This window comes from Acyrthosiphon pisum, chromosome X (genome assembly GCF_005508785.2).
Source record: "Acyrthosiphon pisum isolate AL4f chromosome X, pea_aphid_22Mar2018_4r6ur, whole genome shotgun sequence".
NCBI classification, from domain to species: Eukaryota; Metazoa; Arthropoda; class Insecta; order Hemiptera; family Aphididae; genus Acyrthosiphon; species Acyrthosiphon pisum.
Genome location: NC_042493.1, coordinates 7,169,751 through 7,192,998, shown reverse-complemented (window position 1 = coordinate 7,192,998; position 23,248 = coordinate 7,169,751). Strand labels below are relative to the sequence as shown.

General features: G+C 27.3%; 1 protein-coding gene and 1 long non-coding RNA gene across 6 annotated transcripts in view; both read right to left on the bottom strand.

Moving 5' to 3' along the window:
- LOC103308338 (myelin regulatory factor) overlaps positions 1 to 23,248 on the bottom strand; it is a 197,241-nt gene that overhangs the window by 42,492 nt on the left and 131,501 nt on the right. The window lies entirely within an intron of this gene.
- On the bottom strand, positions 20,424 to 21,752 carry LOC100569630. 5 transcript variants are annotated; one of them, XR_119385.4, is made up of 5 exons: positions 21,635 to 21,728; positions 21,185 to 21,235; positions 20,914 to 21,082; positions 20,738 to 20,844; positions 20,424 to 20,677 (listed from the first exon to the last, which is right to left on the bottom strand). It is a non-coding gene; the product is annotated as an uncharacterized LOC100569630 (long non-coding RNA). The 5 variants fall into 5 exon arrangements; XR_119384.4 differs by having other exon boundaries at positions 21,189 to 21,235; XR_001679852.2 differs by having other exon boundaries at positions 21,185 to 21,231; positions 21,635 to 21,723.

The following is a 23,248-nucleotide window of genomic DNA, read 5'->3' as shown; positions in this document are numbered from 1 at the left end:
ATATTTTATAATATCCTTAATATTACATCGTAATATATTGAATATTATTTGTCATTATTATTTGTACACGACAGACGAACAGTCTGTACTATGTACTCTGTTTGGTAATAGGTAGTCGGTACTAGCGTAGTGCAAGTGGAGTGATAAATAAAAGATAAACCTATTTGTCTTCAAAATGCCAAAAAGAAGGTGCGTTTTCACTTTTTACTCAAAATTTAAAATTAGTATTTTCTTTTTTAAGAGATGCTGTTGCCTGTTGAAGTTCAAAAATCGTTTAGTACAATATGTTATTCGGTATTTTCTATAGAACATGATGGCAGATATAAAAAAGCATAGGTATTGCAAAAATGAAAAAACATTTATTGACATCATCAGACATCATCAGCTACATTGTTCTTGAATTTCTGTTTACCCCCACTCCCCTAGTAAAGAAGTTTTATCTAGATAAAGCTATAAAGCTATAAAACTAGTTGGCCATATAGATCTGTTGCACCTCAACAAATCTAACTAAATTACACATATAAGCTGGTTATTACCACTACACTACTAAAGTCGCTTTTGTGACCATCAAAGTCTTGTCAAAATATACGAACTATACGAAAAAATAAATTTTATTCGGCCAATCTTATTATATTTTTAACGAATGGTGTATCTATCTTATTTTGAACAATAGAATATTTTACGAATGGTTATTTTTGACATACAGTCACTTTGAACGAATTTTCTAAATACCTACCTATAGGAACTCCCTAATAACGCGGTATAGGTACTTATCTAGAAAATTCATCAAAAGTTACTAATACAAAGTAGCTAATAATAGTTGAACAATTGTCACGAAATAGCTGATGATATTTTACTAGAAATAAGTATACCCAAGTCGTATTCCGCGTGCCGGTTGTTATCAATATTATTTATACTAGTCAAAAAGTACCTAATAGGTATTTTATTGTAATTTATACATATTATTACATTGTTGTCAATGTTGGTAATAACTAATATAATTTATTAGGTATTATTTGTGTTTTTGCTTTTATGGTTGTGTACGGAAAACACCACGGTAATAAAATAGCATAATACTATTTAAACGAAAATAATTATTACTTTGGGTTAAGACAAATAGAAGATCGGTCGATACAATGATATTATAATTTATATTATATTTCTTTATAACTCACGAGCATGCGAATAAGTTTATACCTAAATCATGTATACAAATACTTGACGACGGCATAACAATATATTTTGCTTTTATAGATGTATTTTTTTTGTTTGTGGAACACCGCTATAAAATATACCTAGTTTACAATACAATATATTTTTGGTTGCCTATAACTAAGTTAATTCCGGTCATTTAATCCGGCTAATTCCTATATCTCTAGTGTGATCAAAATGTTCCTGTTAATATGTGAGACACTTTCCAGCACGTTTAAATAATTACCGATAATAGTAGGTACCTATTAGAATTGAATAAAAGTATAACAAGTATAAATTAATTTAATTTGTATAAAATATTAATATTATTAATATTTAATAGTAAAATAATTTTATTACAAATAAGTATTTATATTTAATAATATAATTAATAATTATGACCTTACAGTAGATAACTGTGTTTTCGAGAAATTTCAACTTCCCAGAGCTTCTAGTATTTAGGAGTAACAATCATTGGTAACAACGACTGGAACACCGAAATAACTAGTCGCTTGCTAAAAGCGGAAAGGACTTTTTTTACACTAATAAAAAATTTAAGTCTAAACTATTCTCTAGAGGAACAAAAGTACGCCTATTATACACGAGTATTGTAAGGCCAACGTTAACTTATGGGTGCGAAGTATGGCCGATGACAGGGCAAATTGAACGAAAACTTAGATCCTTCGAGAATATAGAGTACTAAGAACAATATGTGGACCAGTTTTTGATACCAAAATAAACAAATGGCGTAGAAGAAGAAATAAAATAATAAGGGAAATCATCACAGTACCTTTCATAACAAGTTACGTGAAGGTCCAAATAATGCAATGGTTTGGACACACAATGAGACGAGAGAAAACAAATGAAGCTATAGAGTGGTAGGTTATTGAATACAAACCAACAGGTAGAAGACTCAGTGGCATACCAAAGAAACGATAGATGGATGGAGTGCAACAAGATCTAGAGAGACTAGAAGTAACAGATTGGTAGGAAAGATACAGGATCGCGATTATTGGTGATCAGTGACGGTGGCAGCCAAAACTCTTGCAGAGTTGTAAAAAAAAGAAGAAGAATATTAATAATTATAATTGATGATTGAATAATGATATTCAGTGGTCCAAGGTGAGACAATTTTAATAACTACCTACTAGTTACATATTATAACTTTCAGTTTCTTGTACAATCAATCATCGTGAGCTTCAATGGTTTTAAACGCACCTACCTATAACTAAAACCATATGGTCATATGGACCATAAGTAATAAAAGAAAATAGTATTGTCATACAAATAATATTTATTAAGAAACGAGACAGTCACTCAATTGTATACCTAGTAGTTTCAGTATACACTTCATTATTGAGGCTGGTTACCAGTCTTGTAAAAAATACTTTTGAAAAAGTACCTATTAAAATACTAATACTAGTATTCGAATAAAGAAGTATTAAAAATACTTTTAAAATATTATTATTAAAATGTATTTTACGAATACTTACAAAGTATTTGAATACAAATACAAGTATTTTTTTTTAATTTTATGTTATATAATATATATGTATATTTTCCATTAGTATAGGTACCTACTATGTTACTACTTACCATAGATTTTAACAATTACTATAACATGTCTGACTATTTAGAGATATATACATGTTCACATATTTCATTCTGCATTCAGATATATTTCAACAGTTCAACTAATATTGATTAAGTTTTAATGAAAAAATAAACTAAAGAGTGACTATTAATATGGAACTATTTTAAAATTATTAGATTTTCAGCTTTCTTAAAAAATTCTAATATAGAAACCATATAAAGTTTGATGCGGTATTTTTTAAATTTTAAATATTGTTATTACTTACTTTTACTATACAAAAACATAATATTAGCTTTCAACGAATCAATATTATTTTTATTGTTGTCAATTTTTTGTGAAAAATAATAAATTAAAATTAATAAAACAGACTTTATGGTATTTAAATTTTGTTAAAAATACTTTTAAAAAGTATTCAAAATACTAAAAAAATACATTAAAAAATGTGTATTAAGGATACCATATAAATACTTCAAAAAATATTTAAATACAAGTATTTAAATACTTGTAGGTATTCGAATACTTTACAAGACTACTGGTTACTGTAATGAATGAGTTAAATTTAAACTCTGCAATAATACATAATTGTATACAAAAAACGATTCTGAACGGAAACTGAGTCCGTACATGACCTCTATTTCTAAGGATATTTTGTTTATTTTTCTATTAGTAATAAACTTTAAACTGATAAAACAAAAACTTCGCGTGTATTATAATATAATTATTGTATATTATAATATTATATCATATTGTTATAATTATTAGAAATGTACAAGTCAGTATTTCATATAGGTACCATAGATTAGCATGAATCACAGATTCGATGCTTAAGTAATTTAAAATTAGTATGCACAATTATATTTTATTACAATAGTTATTACAATTAAGTAATACAACCAGATAGTATTAAGATTTCAGATACCTATATGAATAGTGTTTTATTCTAATATGTGTTCAAGCACTTCAAACTATTATTGAAAATCGATCATTGAAATAAATTTGTTCACTATACGAAACACAAATGCGTGTCCGCATAACAAATTAAAATAGATAATAATAATTATAGATATTATAGCAATTTAATTAATAATAAGTTAGCTGTTGAGGTTTGTACCTGACATATAATCACGCTCATATTAAAATAAAAAAAATTCATAACCGTTTTACAACAAAATAATTATTTCATGTATACTTACATTTTATTATTTTTAACTTATCGTTTCCATTATAATATGTTTATTGTATTGTTTAAATTTAAAAATACGAAATTATATTTTATAGCAAAACAATTTATTTTTTATTCAGAACATAACGCGAACTCCGCTTAAAATCGTCTGTCAAAAGGCCATATAGGGTTTAAAAATATTTAAATATTTAATAAACGATCTCGACACAGTCACGCGAGCAGCAGTGTGAATAAGTCCAGAATAATAAATGCTCTCTTCTTTCTAAAGAAAGACAAAATAAAAAATATGTTTATCTACGAATACATGTTACACGGTTCGTCGATGAAAGGGGGAAATATATTTTTCGAACAATAATTTCGTTATTACGCAACAATTAAAAGTGGTTATACAACTAGACACCGAACCACTGGACCACTAGTTGCAGGCATAAATCAACATCTCTTTAAAGAATGTGCATAATATGCAAATACATCGAAACATCTTTAACTATCATTTTTCTCGGCATGATAAACATTTAAAATAATATATTATTATCGTATCATAAAGTTGACTTTATACTACGGTGATCAATATTTTTTAGGATAACATTTTTAATGACTATTACTACGAAATACCTACTATAAGAATACTTAATATATAAAAAAAACATCAGTTAAATTTGGAAAAATATATTTTACCAGTTCCACATAAGAATTGAACTCTGATGACCATTTTGTGATATTTTTATTTCTAAAATGTAGCTATATTAATAATATACCTATCTCTAAAATAAAAACTTAAATAATATAATTTTTAGAGGTTTTTATTGAGTGTTTTAATTAAAAATCAGAAACTGTATAAATTATTGAGTTGTGTATTTGTGTGTTATAGGCAGTTGGTTTTTTTTTCATCTGATCTAGTTGACGACTTGTTAAAGATTTTTTTTGTAAATATATTTTGAAAAACTTTTAATACAATATTCTGGTGACGACACATGCAAGATACAATAATTGTCTACCATTCAACTTTTCAAATTTAAATTAATTTACACGCATCATTAATGTGGCAATACGGCTTATATAATCGCTGTCATATCAAAATATCTAAACAAAAATATACTATAAATGTATAGTTTTTACATGGAAGACGTGAAAATTGATACTATACGGCGCTCTCCCAATCGATAAAAATAAAAAAAATAGAAGAGAAATAAAGTCGTAATCACACTAAATATTGTAATAAAATAACGTTAATTATAATAAGGGTGAGATCCCTTCAACGGCACTTTTTTGTTGAAATATATATTTATAAAATAATGATTTTTTTAGAAAAATATTAAAAATATAATATTGTTGTTCGTATTCTAAACAATTGAATTATGTCATCATAATACATAGATAAGTAATAGGTATTTCACATAATATAAACAATGTACGACATACGTATAAATATGGTATGGTTGGTATAGGATAAGGTGACCAGATTTTATTATATTTTTGGTCAAAGGGCGCAGAAAAAACCGTTTATATAGAAACCAGTCAAATATGTTGGAGTGAATGCTGATATCACAATTCACAGCGATTATATAATATTATATTGTCGTCCTCCGCAATATTAATTTGTATCTACCTTTCTTTTATTATTTTAAAAAGTGTTTCCTACAGTGGCACTGACACTGAGTAGATAATGTATATTGTAATGATATCTACATCATTGCGCCAACACACCTTCATGATTCAATATCATTATAATACTATTAAATATGTTATTACCAAAAACCACAATATATATCTGTACCCATGTACCCTGATATTATTCAAAATTTACAAAAACTATTAATAAGTAATAACCATATATATACATAAGCGTGCGCACGAGGGAGGCAGCGGAGGCAGCTGACTCCCCTGCGAGAATTTTGGCTTCCCCAAGATCTTATTACATTAATACCTAACAATTTTTGATAATGCATATTTAAATAATAATAATAATATTATGTTCAATATTGGTATACTGGTATGCTATTTGAAAATAGTAAATCGATAATAGTAGTGATAATGAGTAAATCTCATAAGTTTTTCTACTTTTATTAAAAAAACAAAATGTCTATATACCTGTCTCACACACTTGCCCACCTTTTTTTAATTATATATTCTTAATAATTTTTTATTGTGTCTTCTTGATTGTTAAAGATATTATTAAAAAGGACTTATTGAAAAGTTTAATAGAACCATATACTTAATTTTTTATGAGGATTTATTTAAATTATCGTTGCCTCATATCAAGCTGAGAAAAAATCGGGGGAGGTGTTTGTAGTCTGGACCTTCTTAAAGCTAAGGTATTGCCTCCACTGCCAAGAAGACCGGCGCACGCTTAGTATATACATGTACAAATGTCACTAATCTTACAAAAACATATTTTGATTATACCCATGTACCCATGCAAAATAAACAACAACAATTTAATATGGAACAACAAGGTATCAAAGGTCAATACTATAAGTAGAACCCCCATTTCGATATTCAGATCAGTCTGTTTATAATAACCAAAACTGCCTTATGCAGTATCACACACACCGTCTTATTTCGCTACCAAAATTATGAAGTGATTATTAACTTAACGTACTCATTCCAATCTTATAATATCTTGTTGTGAATTATTTAAATAACTTTTATTCAAACCAAAATTGTATTTATATATACATTATTTCGAGAAAACTAACATTGTCAAAACTCTCATTTCAAATACCATCATCGTTCAAGTCAAGTAACATCATGGTAAGAAATTTTAATAATACAAACTCGCACAATTTCAACAATAAAATCATCATCGACGATAAGTTAATAAAGACACGCAGACTCAGGTGCATCATACATCATCATAACCTTCGTTTATGAATCTATACTCACGAACCCAATCAATCGTAATAATTATATGCTTTAATTAATAATAAAAGATAGGATAAAGAAAGTCGACATTCAAAATCCCTTTAATTATTATTCATTTAAATAGGTAACTATACCAACTCAGTTAATATATTATTATGTGGTGACGTTTTATCAATAGCAACGTACATGCTTATTTTTAGTTCATCACAAGATAAGGTAGTAAAAATTATTTGTCAGCAAAATTTTCGGTATGCTTAGCCTACTTTCTAAAAACAGGACATAATAATATTATAATTAGTGTCCAACTCCCAAAGATTCCGCCGGGTACAGTGGGACAGAAAATCAAAAAACGGCACTTTAGTGTAGGATATCTGGATGTTATACACAATATGTTATATAAAATATTGACAATAGTTCGGAGGCTAGGCCTGGTCCACGCGATCTCACGATAATAGTAAAAAAAACAATAGTTGCTACTATAATATTTTTATATAACTATAGGGAGATAAACCATAAAGCATAATTTGCTTAACCAGGTATTTGCGTTTGGGGTGTTCGAGTCTCATCAAAATCATTTTTTCATACACTTTGACGAGTTTGACCTTTTTTTTAGGAATTTATATGTTTTATAAAACAATTTATCGGATTTATTTTGATAATTTTGATTTCTTATCAAATGTTATTTAACCAACTCTGCGGCAATCGATCCTCGGCAACTTAAAGTTCAAGGAAAACCAAAATAATAATCATAATTATCGAGAACTTTGAGTCAACGAATAACATAATGACTTATGAGTTATGACGGCTTAAAGAGGATCGATAATTTCGTGTCATACATTTTCGAGCTACCTACCACGACTGTAGACAGGTACCTTACTCCAGGCATAATACCTATATCAGTATTAAACTATTATACATGCCACTGATACCTAGCTTTAGTCATTGTGAGGTATAACTAAACTATTTACGATATTCCTACTAGTTATGTTTCTGCACTTACGTACCACTTACAAAGTTTGAAAATTTGCACGTACCACTTGATCAAATAACCTTTATTTTTGTTTATCAAAAATAAAAAAGTAATTTTACATGAACGGAGTTTTATTTTATTAGAAACTACTAATTTATGACAAATTAAGCATTTAATGTTCAAAAATAAAATAAAATATGTAAAAATATTATTTACTAATGCCATTCCATTTTTTTTTTTTTTATTTAGCGAGATTTACTACGCGTACTAACTATGAGCTTCCCGCGTACCACAGGTTGAGAAGCACTGGTATAGTATATATTAGGTACCTATGGTGTATATATAGAACTTCGGATCATACAAGAATTATCTCGAAACTGTTAACTCTCATTATTTATTATATTTATTATACCTTCAAAATGTCTAATGCATTTTATTTCATAAATATAAACAAAAGCGGTTTCCCCACGTAATCCAGTGAAATATTATATTACAACTGCACGAATATGTTAGATACATAGGTACCTATAACAAACTGTGATTTAGATAATATGAATAATATTATAGTAAGTATAGAAACATTATTAGGAATTTCGAAAATTCTCGTTCTTCCCACTCTCTGATGCGAAGGCCAACGAGACGAGACAAGGCGCCTATGAAAAATTTTAGCTTCGTAAAAAATATTCGGTCGTCGGGTAATAAGGTATTTACCGTGAGGTAAACGCCGTCACGTGTATAACTGCCACATTTCCACAATCGAAGGTATAATGCGCTGTATATATAATAATATTATTATAATACTATATAATATTATAATAATATATATATAGTAAAATATATATTATACACAGCCGGTCAGCCACACGGGTACAGTGCTTAAAAACTATGGCTTAAACAACAGTGAACCACAAAATGAGTTAATTTTACTCGGGTTTGGGTACCTTACGGATCAGAAAACGTACCCTATATTTGGACAGCCAAGGCCTGGCAATATTATTTTACAAAATAGATTATTAATATTATTTCTAAAATGTGAAATATTTCTTTGAATTTGAAAAGGGGTTAGTGGAAAGGTTTGGATGCAGTAATTTCCACAGTAGTGGGAAAAGTTCTTTTGATGAATTTTCAAAATGTGGTGCACTTTCAACAAATCCATAGTGGACATTTTGCCTCAGTCCACCCCAGGTCGAAGATGTTTTAACAGTAATATTAACGCAACAACTTCAAATGTTCTTACGTAGACGATATGCGTATTAGGTATATACCAGCATCACGTCTTCGAGTTTATAAGTACCTATAGGTGTATACACTATTCGTTAAAGCTAACTAGTTTAATAATCTATATAAATGGGATACAATCATACATACAATATACGCAAGTGCACACGAGTTTGTGTGTGTATTTGAGTCTATAGGTGACCTGGGTGACCCAGTGTCTAAAAAACACTCCGGGGCGCGGGTGCAGAGAGTGTAAAGTAAAATATAGTGAAAGATGTTTGATCAATCGGCGAAACGGTCGTCAGGGTGCACGTCTGGGCTGGGGGAGTGAGAGCAGCGAATTGCGACCTGCAGTATGATAGGTATATGCGTATAATGTATATCATTATGGTGTATTATATATAGGTATAGGTAGGTACCTGAGTATTAATAGCGTATTATCGTTTGCTGTTTCCTCTACCTCAGCCGCGTCGTGTTGTCATTATATATATATTATAGTATACGCACTAATATATTATGCCGAAACTGTAATTTATACACACACACACACACACACACACACACACACATATATATATATATATATAGTGTACATGTCATCAACCCTTCATCGTTGCAGTGTGCACGCGTAGGTATATTACCTGTAAATTGTATATAATGTGTATAATAATAATGTTTCAGTGTATTTACGAGCGATTTCGTCAAATAGGCGTTCTGTTGACTGGGTGGATGATCCGGAAACGAGGGGATGCGTGCGTAACGAATTAGCAGCAACAAAAATAAATAAAAAAAGCAAACAAGCCGTATAATGTACAATAATAAACGTCACCATCGTGTTTAATTAGAAAAAAGCTATCGTGGTCTAAAACAAAGTAGGTAAACGATATAATAATATTTATAACCACGCGTTTACCTATATGTGGTAAGGCATAATAACCTGTGTAATAAGTAATAACTAATAACAGGATATTGATATAAGCACAAGCTGTCTAATAAACTTACCGATATGGTTTTGTTTTTTTAGGGTAAGATATATGTAGGTATTGCTATTGTATATTTTTATTGTTTGGTTGAAAAAATAGCTAAGTATTTTAAGCCAAACGATTTTTACACATTGTATTTTGCATATTACATTTTTTTCAAATGTATTAGCCATCAACTAGGTACTAGAATATTCTGATTTAATTATTTTTATAATTTATTTACTATGCCTATAGTAACTATGCCTATGCCTACAATAATTGTGTAATAGAAAATAATTTTTGTATGTATACAATATTAGAGTTTATAATTGGGTGCCTAACTATTAAATTGAAGGAAGTTGCTATGGATAGAGAGTAGTAGAGAAACATTTCATTAATGAACCAATCTACGGATTGAAAAAAAAAACGATATTTTTTTTTTAGGTATGCACAACTGCATAATATTATGCATTCAAGACTTATAATAAGACTTCCATATTATAATCCTCTGCTCTGTGTAAGCATTTATAACTTTATAATATGATAGGTAGGTAGGTACCTAAGAACATATTTTTTTCACGTGCACACAATAATATTGAACGCATACGAGTAGAAATAATTTATTTATTTAAGTATAATCTAGTATAATCTAAATATTAATAATATAATATATAAACCTGTTCTGCACGCATTGGATGCGTTTTCGACCATTCGTTTGTCTAGAAATTCGTAGGTAGTGACAATGTAGTATAAACTGAATACCTACTTAAGTATAATATTATAATATTGGCCCACACACATATTTTAAATAAAATCTTTACGATACAAATGCATAATACCAACTTGAATTTCAAAGGCAAAATAATTTGATATCTGTCATACTATATTGTATTATTATATATGTTATATGAAGCATTGAAGCTATTATACACATTGGCATATTGCACTGTAACCGTTTTGTTTTCGTTTAAATTGATCAGTGGAACGATAAATGGATGAAAAAACATTGGATAAATCCAAATTTATCCAGTTGCTATACCTACACTAACACCATCTTCAGCACAAAAATAAATAAATTAAAAACATTTTAATTTTAATTTCTCGAGTCTTTCATTGATGAATCATTTAACGTATTTTTCATGTTCATACATTTGATATAATAAATAAAAAATTAACACTAAAATATATTATGTTACAATGGCTTGTATTATATATTTATATACCTATACAGCAACATAATAACAAAATATGTTTTACAACATAATATTATGAAATACAATTTATTTAATACCAATTATAGTTATCAAAAAACGCATTTAAATGCAATTCTTAGACAAATATAAAATAAAATTTAATGTATAAACTTTTATATTATAAGTTTATATTAAATAAAATGCAAATGCTATAATTTCCTAGCCCATTATTATTTCATATTGTCACCGGAAACTTTCACTGTGTTTATTTACGTACAGATATTTCAACTCAATTAATAAAAATATAAAAATATAACTAGGTAGGTAAGTACCTACCTAGTATTATATAGTAATGCATTGACCCTTTATAAGAATAAAACATTATTCACATAAGTATTAAAAGAAAAACATCCAAATGGCCAAAATCAATTTAATAGCATTAATTTACTTTAAAAACGTGATAATATGGCTATTTAAACCTAAATTATGACCAATAATTTTTTTTTGCCTAATGCTAAATCTAAAAAAATGTTCACAGACATAAACTACTCAAAAAGAGTTAATATATTTTGAAAATATAATCTTTTTCAGAAAATTATAATATAAACATATTTTGTGAAAATGTATTCGGTTATTCATTTTTAAATTACAACGAAATATCAAAAATCGATTGAATAAATTCGTTAATTTACAGGTTATACGCTCATACAAAATTAATGTTACATTGCGGTAAACTTTTTTTTTTGTTAGAGGTAGAAAAACTTATAAGAAGGTGGGTAAGTGGATGTTGCTCTGCTGTACAGTAGGTTACAAATGGGTCACTGTGTAATGGATGGTATTAAATTTGAATTCAATGATTTAATTTATCATTGTATAAGAAAAACTATTCTGATCGGTGACGGTTTGTTAGTGTTGATATTTTTATATTTTATTTATACTGTTATTACTTATTATTAATATGGTAGGTAGCTGGTAAGTTTAATTAGTATTATAAAATTATAACAAAATAACTAAAATCGTTATTTTTGGTTATTTAATATGTAATTTTCTCCAAATTTAAACATAAAATAACTGTAAGAAAACTGTGTTTTTGTATTTTTGAAATTTTTTTATTACAGAATAACCTACTTACGTGGAGCCTTGTTGTGAGTTTTCTATAGTATAAAATTTGAATATTTTATAAATGTTTAGCTACAAAATCATTTTTAAATTTTAAATTGATAAATCTTGTCAATTTGGTCCAACAAATAAAATTGTATTGATATTTATAAAAAAAAAAACTAATAAATTGAAATTTGAAATTGTCGGTAAACAGCTTAAAAACGAGTCAAAATTTTTTGAAAATTTTATCAAGTAGAAAACCTTGAGGTAAGGAAGATAACCTTATAAGAAATCTTGTATTAAATTTTAAAATCTTAAATTTCCAAAAAAAATTTAAGAATTTCTAACTCAAAATAATCTGCACATTTTCCGATTTTAATTTTCGTGATTTTAAGCCTTTTGTAAAATTTTAACTTTAAATGATTTAAAAAGAAATTGTGATTATGGATTTTTAATATTTTTCAAATGTCATTGTTACAATATATTAAGAGCCTCGTATAATAATTTTCAAGCTTTTTTACCCAACAAATAAAATTTTATTTATATTCATATTAACTAAAAAAAATTGGTACTGAAAATGTCCATAAATAGTTCAAAACAATTTAAATATTTTGAAAATTGTATCGTGTATAGAACATTCTAATATAAACAACCAGTAAAAATTTCATATATCTACTGTCATGTGTCTTAGAGTTACACCAAAAACCAAAATCTCTTTTGTCGAAATTCAAGATTTCCCAGTTTTTCCTTAATTTTTATTTTGTTTTTCCTTGTGCTTTTGAAAACTTTTAGGAATTTTTTACTTTTGACCCTTCAAAGTACCAACTAGATTCACTCTTCTTTCAGAAAAGATACTTTTGAAGAATATTTTTACTGACCTACAAGGGGACGACATACATGAAAAAAAAAATAAAAAATACACATTACATTTACAATAAATACATTCATCGCTCTACTTAGAATCTAAAATATAAGATAAACAAATCAGCTATATACACATTTTTAAATACTAAAATAGGCGCGTGATATATATTTTGTCTGTAATTGTCTAATACTCTAGTACGGCAGTACATAATAGCCTTAACTACCTACACTCACTGGGGTACAAAATATTCTGCGCAAATTTACTAGCGATCCAGGCGTCGGCGTTTAGGTGACACCAGGGTTGCTAATAAATTCCCGCAGAATGTTTTGTACCCTAGTGAGCGATTTGTAGTATTTATAATCAATGATAAAATAGTATAATATATTATAATATACCTATTATATAGGTCAGGTGCCCATTGAACTTGTAGCTTGTTGCCTTGTTATAAGTACTCGGAAATGAAAATGGAAATGGGATATAATATACGGTCTATTTATTTTATCAGAAATATTCAATAGCAACATTATTTTTCTTCCATATTATTGTTTTCCAATGGTGCTTTTCAGATCGTCCATTAAAAAATATGTACTTTAATTATATCCTAAATGTTTTTTAAAGTCACATGCGTTACTAACAACTGGAAGGACTGACAATTAATATAATAAATAATAATATTGGTTCTATTAAGATTTAATAATATAACATTGTCGTGCAATATTAGATTATAATATTATATGCCCAGGCCCTGCCCATCCGTTTTTTACAATGTATAAAATGGAAAATAAAATTTCTTTAAAATACACCATAACCAATAAATTCTAAAATGTGTGCGTGTGTAATACTTCATTAATCTATTTTTATATAGGTGGTTAGGTGGGTAGGTAGGTACATAACACGCCATGCCATTGAAAAAAAGCGTCTACGTAATTTTGGTCGAAAACAATATACAATTACATGTATTAAAAAACCCAACGTACCTACAGGCTACGACCTACCTTGTCTGAATAATCGAATATTTATTGAAATACAATATTAAAATACATACATTTTTAAATTGTATTGCATTGATTGGAATTGTTATTATATGTAATAAATTTAAATAGGTATAATATTTTACATAGTATTTAGAACTTTTTTCAGTGGGTATACTACCTACCCAATTTACTATTACACAGTCTCATGCAGTAAAATTAAATCACGTATAACTTATAGGAACCTAGTACTTATAGGTAACCTGCCTAACTATTTATTATAACTTCCATTTAAGTTTAGGTTAATAGGTTATATACTTGGCTAGTTAATAACTTGATACTTGGTGATATTTTTTTTACAATCCTAGTAAACAGTCTTGTAAAAGATACTTTTTAAAAATATTATTCAAATACAGACACAAATAACTATTTAAAATACGTGTTTGTGTACCTACTTATAAATTATTTGAATATTTTTACTCAAGTAGGTTACTTTATAAGATTGCTAGTAAGTATAATATTAAAAATGATATTATTTACGTCCAATTCGTCAAAAAATATAAGTAATAATATTATGTATTATACATTTATACAACGGGTATATAACAATAACACTGTGGATTCGGCTTTTATATAGGTAGTAGGTACCAATAATCTAACTAGGGCCAAATGATGATAGTCTTCCCTATTTCCCTACTATATAATAAGTAACTACAGATGCTCCGGAATTTTTTTTGCGTACCAAATAAATTTTTATTTGTGGAGTGTTTCATAATATAATATATTGTATTATAATTTTTTCCCAGTCAATAAATTTGTAACTTTTAAATCACCTGATTCAAATATTTAAATATAGGCAGTATATTGGGAATAGATAACTAATATTTTTTTTATTTTTATATAGGTATTTATGTACCTACACATTAATAATAATTATTAAATATATTATTTTGTTTAGTCGCTACGAGTTTACGACTAAAAATAATATATCATTTTAAAACACTTCTTGGTTGATCTTTGTGATACAAATTCAATCGTTCGGTACCCGAAGTTGGATGCAGGTATTCGTTGGTGATGAGAACGGCATCACAATATATAAAATCGGTCGTATCCGATTTCGTCGAATTTACATTAAAATTTCACTGAAGTTGCCTATCCAGCCCCTTACTTGAATTTGTAAAAACAAATTATTTGAAACCCATATTATAATTAACTATAACCTAATCAATTACCACCCTGAAATACTGTATCCATCGAGACCCCCCCCCCCCTATAAATCAATCCTGCCCAGTGCCCACAAGTGCACTCGCAATATTCACTTTCACGATTAGGTACATATAGATACAGTCATAAATATAATATATCACTATTAAATCACAAAAAGAATAATAATTTATAATACAAAATGAGATTAGTTCAAATAACCAACCTATAATGAAATTTACAGTCTCCTGGAATTCCATATTACCTATGTTACCTGTATTCTAATTTTTAATCTATAAGTACCAGGTAAATAAGTTGGTACTAGCCACTAGGTAATGATTCATATTACCTAACTATAATATACCTACACATGAGAAATATATTGTAAGGTACCTACTAGTTGTAAAATTAATTCTTTCTTGACTTTATATCTTGCACAAGGTGGTTATTTTTTTAATTAACTTAATGACTTTAAAGTACCTACCCATTGTAATAACTTGGCTTATTCCAGTTGATATGAAATAAAATACCTACATTAAAGTTAAAATTATGTTTGTAGCATTAACTTTTGTTTTATTGTTTAATCAAGCTGTGTAAAATTATTTAAAATAGATATTTCTTAATTATATAAATTAGTTAACACTAACATAATATGAAGGATCAAGGAATAGCCAACAGGATGCAGCTTAAACAAAATGTTTGATTATTAGGTACCTAGGTAGCTAAAAAATTTGAAAGTTGCATTATCAATGTGACCAAAGTGGTAATTTAAAAAGAATGAACTTATTTTTAACTGAAATGAATCAATATTTTTCTCCATATTGCTTAATTTTTTTAGAGTAAAATATATTTTATGTTAATACTATTAATTAATAACTTAAAATTCTCCTTGTAAGGAGTTCTGTATAGGCAATATTAGGACTAAATATTATATAATATTGACTAAATTGTATTGATCAATCTTCATTTTATAATGTCATTAACTCTGACGATGTGATTTTTGTATTGAAACTGATTTTAACTTCTTAGTAAGTTAACTTCCAATGCTAGGTACAAAACATTTTCCATTTATTTATCGAATGAAGCGTAATCAATGTTGAATAATTTGTTGATCTTTACAATTTTGAGTAGAGCTGTAATTAAGTTTAAGTCTGAATTTGTTAAATTTCGTAGTAGTTTCTAATGAAGACAAGATAAGGAATCTAAACCTGATTTCAAAATTTTTATAACAGATCAATTGGCATGAAAAAGTTTTTTAGCAAGAAAAATGGGCGGTTTCAAATCTCTTTAACTTGCACACCTTTGCATATAATTTTGTGGGCTGAGAACCAATAGAACCATTTTCAATTTATATACAATATACAGATTCAGTTATCAATGGTTTATAATTCAAGCTCATAAATAATGATCAAGCCCATTGTTTAAAGAGTTTTCCCGAACTGAAAGGTTCTAAACTATTACAAATGACAAATTTCTTATTTACGAGTAATCTAAATAGAACATTTCTTTTCATAACTTTAGATGTTAAAAGTATTTTTTCTAAAAAAAGGTTCTATCCGCAGTCTATCTATCTGTAGAAATACAAATATTTTTTTTTTAAATTTAATACACGTTCATCACAAATAGATACTTCAACTTATTTATAATTATTTAATAATCACATAATTTATAAGGTTCAAGAATTTCAAATGTCACATATTATAATGTAGTAACTTATTAATCTTGTCAAGATAAATTCAGCTAGGTATTTTATACATTTTAGCTACTCTGATTGCCAATTATTTATGAAATCATATTATAAATAATTCTTAGAACCGTTATAAAATATTATTTTAGGAACAAAATTTAAAATAGTAAAATAATATGAAAATATAGGTCATTAAAATAAAACTTTTCAAGAATAAAAATATGAAGAATAAGTATTTTTTAAATATTTAAAAGTGATTTAGATACATGTGCTTAAATACTTAACAAAACTGTTAATCAAAAAAAATATGGTATTTTTAAAGTACAAGAAAAAAGAATTATTCAAAGAATATAAATGACTGATATAACACATTTTCTATATCCGGTAATATTAATGATAACATATTATAATGGTTAATAAAAAATGTATAAACTTAATGTATTTTAAGTACTTTATGAAATAATATTTTTTTTTTTTAGTTATTCATTCAGCTCGAGTATTTAAATTAACTTAGCTAAAAGTACACTATTTTAAACAAAATAGTAAAAATTAAATAGTAAATGCCTAAATTTATATAGGTAACTATAAAATCTGATAATTTATAAAAAATTATACAATTTGATAAATAATTAAATTAATTTAGTTATAGCTAAGTCATACACATTTTTTTAATAATTTTTCTTTTTGATCTCATAAATGCATACTTAGTTAAGTAATTTTAAAGACATAAATATCCTATTTCTGATAATTAGATAATTTGTATTAATTGATATTGTTTTGTTAATTATATTAGTATAATGACAATAATGTACAGTCAATATCACCTATAACGACCATCAATGCACCTTTTAAAACGTCATTATTGCTCAGTGGTTTTAAACTCAAATATATATTATATAACTCATATATTTGTACTTCAAAGGTCTGCGGTAAATCCCATTTAATATTAAATACAAAATAAACAAAAGTAAATAAGTTTGTGCTAATATTGATTATAACTACTTATTAATTACATTTAATACTAAGTATAGTAAAAATGTATATATTAATTTATTGTTTAATAATTATTTTTATTCAAAAATAATGTATAAGAAATAAAATGTTTACGCATGTCTGCAGACTACATGTTTGAAACCACTGTTATAGCTTATAGTCATTATAAATGAAAAGTGGTAAAAAGAAAAATTAAAAAAAGTTTAATGACACGACATATTTTCAAAATTAATTTAAGTGTGTATAATGAAAGGTACAAAAGAAATATATAATAATATGTCACAATTAGAATATTTCACTATACCAGCGTCGTAATAACCATATGATACACTTTATAATATTAATACATCAATTTTGTCAAGACGTTCAACGACAAGTTGTTACTAGCAATATGTAATTATAAACTATGGTGTTATAACTTATAGGTAATATCTACTGTATGTTAGGTTCACTAAACCAATGAGTGAATCTCGTCAGTGATGATTGTTTAATTGCCAATCCGACCACCTCAGACAAAACATTGAATTTTTAGTTTTAGTTTATCTTCATTTATTTATAATAAACATGTTATACACCATAATATTAATATTATTAGATTGTTTCTATAAGTGTTGATTATCTGATAAAAAAGAAATGGAAGATTCATATTTATTATGATTATTAAGTATTTATTAATAATGTGAGTGCCTCTAATTTCCTTTTAAGCCATTATTTTTTTTTAAATAATATATTTTTGATATATAGTATAAACTCTTTATAAAATAAATAATAGTAATATAATTTATTACAACATAAAATATATTAGTATGTATCATTTAACAATTCTGTTATTAATATTAATTTGTTATTAAGACAGTAATAAAATAGTTTATAGTAAGTTTACAAATTATATAACTACTGTTATGTCTTTGTATTTGCCTAAATTATAGTATAATAGTAGGAATTTAAGTTATTTTGTATTTGAATTATAATTTGTATACTTATATACATAATATATGTTTTCTAGAAATTTGTAATTTTAATTTTTGATAGTCAAACTCCAAAATTCATTTATCTTCGATTAATTTACAGTAATGTACATTTGTACTATTGAGACAAAAGGTTTATAACAATATTGCTTTGATGAGTGAAAAAAGGGCAAATATGCAAAACAAAACGTTAAATATGAACTATTGAACTCTTTATACAATGAAATACATTTGTTTACTTAGTTGGGTTTTCGATAATTATATAAGGTTGTTATCTCCTATAAGTACTTGCATATTATTTATTTAATAAATACTAAATAAAATTAATGTATACTTATGTAATATTATTATTAATCTTAGAGTTTAAGAAAGATAAAAGTAACTTATGGGCTTACATTTTAGGGTATGTAGTTATTACAATAGTTATACAGTGGTGAAACATTAGTCGTACAAAAGTTATACAATAGTGATACAATAATTATACAATGGTTGTTAGATATTCATATTTTTTTTTCTTTTGATTACATTTTTCTTCTTATTTATTTATTATTTATTCTTATGATTAACATCAAACGTCTTTTTAAAATACAGCATAAGAGTCACAAGAAATACAATTGTAAAAGATAAAAACAGTTAACAACTTATGAAACATTATACTTATATGTACTAACTTAATTTATACTAATTTGTATCCTAACATGGTAGTTATAATATTATTTTTGAGTACTTAACCTATTACAAGTATAAAATTAAATGTGCAAGTACATACATTTTTTTTTCATACATATACATTTTTACTTATTTGCATATCCATCCTGTAATTTATTGTTTCCATACATATGCTGCTCTATTTATTTGAATTATAATTTAAATAAAAAATTTTTGGTATTTAAAGTTTAATTTTATTGTTATTTATTTAGTTTATTTTCATTGTTTTTTAAAATTTAATTTTCTAACTATAGCATTATCTATTCAAATGTGTAGAATCTTATTGAACCCTCTGGTTCCCAGTTATAGATATGGTATAAACTATTTAACTGAAATTCTTTAATTAGAATATATATTTTAATTTAGATTTCTTTTACATAGTTTATATAATTATATTGGTCCCATATCCTTTATAATGTAGTTCAATATGCATTTGATGATAGTAAAATCGGCTATTGGGTCGTGGCTATGGGTTATATGGTTTACTTCACAAATTAGATCATGAGTTTTCATTAAATTTAGCTTATCCCGTTTTTTGGATGATATCTTATTTTGAATGAGTGTATTAATTCATTAGTTGATTCTGTTATTTCAAGAAGTTTTTAATTAAAATAATTATTGTTGTTACAATATAGGAAGTGATATTCAAATTTTTCTTTTATATTTAATTTTAATCGGGTTATTATATCCTTGTCTGTTGTACGATTACAAAAAAACTATGATTGGTATTCTACCGTTAGTGTGTAAGTACTGTTGACAGAGTTGTCCCCCCCTCCCCTTTGAGCTTTAGAATTGACTATAATTGCCCCAGTAATTTTATTAATAACTCTGGGCTGTTCCTGAATATCCTACCAACACTATGCAACACTTGTTTGATTTCTCGATGCTGTAACATCTTCAGTTTATTACTGGTGGTCAACACGGTTGTCTTGACCTTTTAGTAATTAGGTGTTATTTCTTTTTCTTTTTTTAAAGCAAGTTTAAATCCAAACAAGTCTTCAGGCCCTAGAAAATTATTAATGCAAATTAGTATTATAATAAAAGAAGTTTCAAAATAGATTTTACTTCAATCTTCAAGTCGACAATTAGTATTTTCATGCAGCTTCAATGTGGATTGTCTTTTGATACACGGCAAAAAAACAAGACACAATGCTGCCATGCAGGTAAGTACACTGTAAACATAGTAATTGTTAAAAATATTTCAATTTTATTTCAGTAATGGTCTTGAAGTGGAAATACACCTTTAACAGTCTGTAAAATCTACAGATCAAAAACTCCACAGTCCATGATGCTTTTTCTTACTAAGTCATTGTTAATCAATTTCTTGTCTGGTGATCACAGTTGTACATCAGCACAATGGAACTTGAGTAACCAGAATGTCGTTGACATTGGTGAAACAACAATTGATGACTATTAAAATGTATTAATATATATATGTATATTATGAACAAATATTATATTCAATTGACAATTTGGCAATAAACTGAACAGATAATAGGATAAGTACTGTACCTACTTATTTTACAAAGAGCAGCATTGTTGTCGACATTGGCCAAGATCTACCTACATAATATACTGATCATTAAGGAATAATGAATAATGATCTTTAAGGCCCTTGGACGAAAATCAAGATTCGAGAGCAAGTGCCGCTAAATGTCTAAATGAATGGCAATTTGTTAAAAGGGACCCATGTAAATTTTCAACTACGTTTCAGGAGAAACGAAAAACAGTTTTCTTTTATTTCTATTTGTGTAATAAGTACATAGGACATAGGTACCTCTTAACAAACTATGAAATATTTCATAATAATTTTGCACAGACAAGATGATAGGTACTTTTTAACACAAAACAATGTGTTTACATAAGAGAATGAATAGTATACAATCAAACTATTTTTGTCAAAAATGTAACTTGGGTCCCTTTTAACAAATTGCCATTCAAATACTTTAAATGAATACTTACATAATATCATTTGAAGTATTTGCTGTCGCGTTCTGCACTACTGTGTAGGGAACTTTACAGTTTACAGTTTACAGTTTACTCATTTACATTTTACTCTTATCATTTGTCTGTTATCATCACACAAACTGTGGTTGGCGGCAGTTGTCCTCGAGATCGTTATAAATAATCGAACGTCGATTACAGCACCAAAAACTTATATATTATGTTTTGATCTGTCATCAGTGTTATCAGTTTATCATATACGAGTATATAGATTCTGAGCCACAGATACATACAATATATTTTTTGAGAACTTTCTGAGTTTGTTCTTAAATTATTATGCTTACCATCAAGTAATGCCAGGGGTGGATAGGCCCATAGGGAAAAAGGGATTTTCCCTGTGGGCCCCCGTCTATGTTTATGTTGAGGGGCCCACTCGGGTCTACACATTGGTTTTTTGCAAAATAAAATATTCACCAAATAGGAATAGTTTAAATTTAAAACTATTCATTTTTTTTATATAAATTATTATTACTTACTGTTATTTTTAACAATATAATAATAAAACGATAAGTCAAGAATAGCTTACGGATCTTTAACATAGTATTTTAAATTTTTATCGTTAATCGAAGATCGAAATATCCTTATATGTTTCCCTAATCCCCCCTCCTAATATTGTGTTTTTATAAATTTTTTTTGGCCGACATTTAGTACGGAATTTTTACAAAATTATACGACCTTACGCGAAATTTTTCAAAAATCCCTTACAACCGAAAAAAAGCATTTTCCTCATATGCCGTTTTCCCAATAAAGTTGTAATTTTGTTTAACTAAAAATACGTTTTCACACAAAACATTTTATTCATGGGTAAAGATGTTAGATTGAATATCTAATGCGAGCGAAGCGACCAAATTTTTTTTCAGTTGGGGGGCCCCTTTAAATATTTCCCTGTAACATAAATATTACCTATCCACCCCTGAGTAATGCAATTGTGGAAAGAGTGTTTTCCATATTAAATGGTGTTAAACAAGATCAAGGAATAAAATTAATTTGGTAATGTTAGAAAATGTATTAAGAATCCGGTGTCATTTTAATTCCTTGAAAAAGTGTTGTACTTCTTTTGTTCCAACAAAATCAATGTACACTAAGTTCAATTCAAAAACAATGTATCATAAATCAAGTGAAACTGGGAACTTTGTTACTTTACCGGACACCCTTTTTTTTGCAATTTTTTTTTTTAGACTTATGTAATTAACTATAGGTAGGTACTGAGAACGATGGTGAAGTCAGAATTTGGCGGTCGGACTTAGTTTCGAAGTTATAGCTTTATGAAGTTCGCTATTTTACGATTTTTGCGCTTTCGTGCGTCACTAGTTAACTGCACCTATTACGAATATTAATTTTTTTTTTCGAAACCTTTGTATTTCAACGAGTTAAGAACGACGGTGCAATCAAATTTAGATAGCCAGACTTCGTTTTGAAGCTATATACTCAGGCAGTTTCGAATTCTAAGTTTTTACGCATATGCTCAACGCTCTATAGAAGCTCCCTACGCCTACCGGCTCCGGTCACCAAACTCGAGGTCCTGCGGACCTCTCGCTGGATGGGGGCTCGGCCCCAAACCCCCGGGGCTAA